General features: G+C 44.9%; 1 protein-coding gene across 1 annotated transcript in view; it reads left to right on the top strand.

Annotated features, from left to right (window-relative positions):
- The window catches only part of FGF12 (fibroblast growth factor 12), a 587,132-nt gene that overhangs the window by 127,603 nt on the left and 456,768 nt on the right, over window positions 1–2,761 (top strand). The window lies entirely within an intron of this gene.

The following is a 2,761-nucleotide window of genomic DNA, read 5'->3' as shown; positions in this document are numbered from 1 at the left end:
TGGTTAACAACCCCACAACATGTCAACGCTCTCCTTTCTCGACCTTGGGTTCCCTATTACCAGCTTTCCTGTCCCCTCCTGCCTTCTAGTCCTTGTCCTTGGGCAGTTGTGTCCCATTAGTCTCATTTTGTTTTATGAGCCTGTCTAATCTTTGGCTGAAGGGTGAACCTCAGGAGTGACTTCATTACTGAGCTAAAAGGATGTCCGGGGACCATACTCTCGGGGTTTCTCCAGTGAGGTTGGGATTGTTTTAAAGGTAATATAGGTAGTATGATGCAGCCCTGGTGGCACAGTGGTTAAGAGCTCGGCTGCTAACCAAAAGGTCAGCAGTTCAAATCCACCAGCCACTACTTGGAAACCCCATGGGGGCAGTTCAACTCGACGGCAATGGGGTTTGGTTTTTTGGTTTTTTATAGAAAGTATAAAGGCAGGGTAGCCATTTTACAGGTAAGAAAATGAGGCTCAGCAAAGTTTACTTATCCCAGGTCACGTGGTTAGTAAATAGCAAAGTTAAGGCCCAAACTTGGGTCTATAGAATTCCATAGTTAATGTTCTTAACTACCAACCAACCAGGTGCCATCAAGTCAATTCCGACTCATGGGGACCCCATGTGAGCAGATGAGAACTGTGCATATCACCAGGCTTTTCTTTTGAGGTACCTCTGGGTGGGTTCAAACCACCAACCTTTCGGTTAGTCGGTGGGCACTTACCGATTTGTACCACCCCGGGGCTTCTGTTCTTAAACAGTATGTTTGAATTTAGAGCTAAAGGAAACCTAGTCCATCCCACTCCTTGGAGTTGGAACATGGTTGGCTAATCTAAATGCCTTGATGTTTACTGTGGTCTGTTTAACGTTTTCAAGTCCCTGGTGGTGCAAATGGTTAACGCACTTGGCTGCTAACTGAAAGATTGGTAGTTCAAGTCCACCCACAGGCACCTTGGAAGAAAAGCCTAGCTATCTACCCCTGAAAAATCAGCTATTGAGAACCCTATGGAGCACAGTTCTACTCTGACACACACGAGTTCTCCATGAGTCGGAGTCGGTGCCACAGCAAGAGGTTTTTTATTTAGCATTTAGAAAGAATCTGCTATTTACTGTGCCGTGTGCTCTAGGGCACCACCTCACCTGGGTCTTCTTAGAAATGCAGAGTCTCAGGTTCTACTTCCACCTACTGGTGCAGATCTGCATTTTAACAGAATCCTCGGGAGATTAGTACGCGTGAGATGTGTATGTTTGAGAAGCCCTGCTCTGTGAGGGATATCAAGACCAAACAATCCAGTGCCCCCACTGATGAACAGACCAGGGCCTCTGCTTTCAGAGTAGCTTATACTCCAGAGGGGGGAATAGTTAACCACGTAAAATGCTTATCACAGTCCCTAGCACTTAGTAAACATTAGGAACTATTACGATCTACACAAGGAATAAAATCGCAGCCAGAAAGAAGGGCTAAATGTAGCTGCTGAGGGTGAAGACGCATCCTCTCGGCCCTAGAAAGTATAAAATATTCCCTTTCAATAATGCCTAGGCAATGCAGCTTGTTTTTTTCTGTTTTCATGATTTTGTGGTGGTGTTAGTATCTGGTGGAGAGAGGAATGTCAGGCTTTTCTAACTATAGTTGGTTAGATTGCTATAATACACTTTAAACCATAGCAAATCTGCAATCCTGCAGTGATGAGTGTTGCCAGGGAAGATTGATGTTTTACTACAAATCACAGCAGCTCTGTTGCGTTTCCAGGGAAGTTATGTGTGGTCAATTTTAGCACAACTTGAAGCTGCTAATGTTCTTACAATGGGGAACAAAGTGTTGCCTGTTTTCTAGTACCTTCGCTCCAGACATAGTCAACCTTCGTTGCCCACCTTACTGTTTATGGACACACACACACTAAAGAAAATGCATTCCATGACTCCAGGGTAGCCTAAAGGTATGCCATCCCTCCCCCCATGGTTTGCATCAAAATGCCAGGATGCCATCCTACTGAGGCCTCTCATTTCCTTGTTGTAAGCTGGGTTTGAGTTGGAGGTGAATTCAGCACTTTAATCGGTACATTTGTTTTCTGCTTTGTCATACGCACATTTCTGGCAAGTCTAGCCAGGGCGCTGTTTGCAGAGAAAATCTCCCTGTGCCTGGAATGCAGAGCAGCCTGTTTCTCAGATTTCTCTTCTCTTTCTCGCTCATCACAGCCACCCTTTCCGTTTGTCCCCAGCTCTATGCAGACTATAATTATGTACATTTCCTTCCATGCAGCTTATAATTGTATAACATTTCTACATCCAGGATGAATGCAATTCATCCAATTTCCTCCCTTTTTCTCCTTTGGGACTCAAGCTGTTGCCTTGTTCTTTCTCATGGATTCACATGCCACAGCACAATCAAATGCAAATACAATAGGTCGCACCTGACTTACGCATTTAAATCACCTGCCAGGGTGCTAATAGGTACAGACAATTTCTTAGTGCAGCCGTTGATGCTGAATGGTACCAGCACTGCGATAACATGACTGCATCTGCTTTTTCTGGAATCCGCTCTGGTTTGGTGGGTGAACGATTCAACACAATCGTGAGGATCCAGCGGGGGTGAGCAATAGATCTTCACCCAGCGTCTTTCTTAATGTTTAAATCTTAATGGTCCCAGCACATCCTTTGCCCTTCTAGAGAATTGGGGTGGAGGTGGAAACTGGCACTTATTGGATGCTTTCAATGCTCAAGGCCCTGGCCTGGGCACTTTCTATGTACATTCTTATTTGTACATGTATTTTTACT

Source organism: Trichechus manatus, unplaced genomic scaffold (genome assembly GCF_000243295.1).
Source record: "Trichechus manatus latirostris isolate Lorelei unplaced genomic scaffold, TriManLat1.0 scaffold00026, whole genome shotgun sequence".
In the NCBI taxonomy this organism is placed as follows: domain Eukaryota; kingdom Metazoa; phylum Chordata; class Mammalia; order Sirenia; family Trichechidae; genus Trichechus; species Trichechus manatus.
Note: the sequence above shows the minus strand (reverse complement) of the source record. Positions and strands in the feature narration are given on the sequence as shown.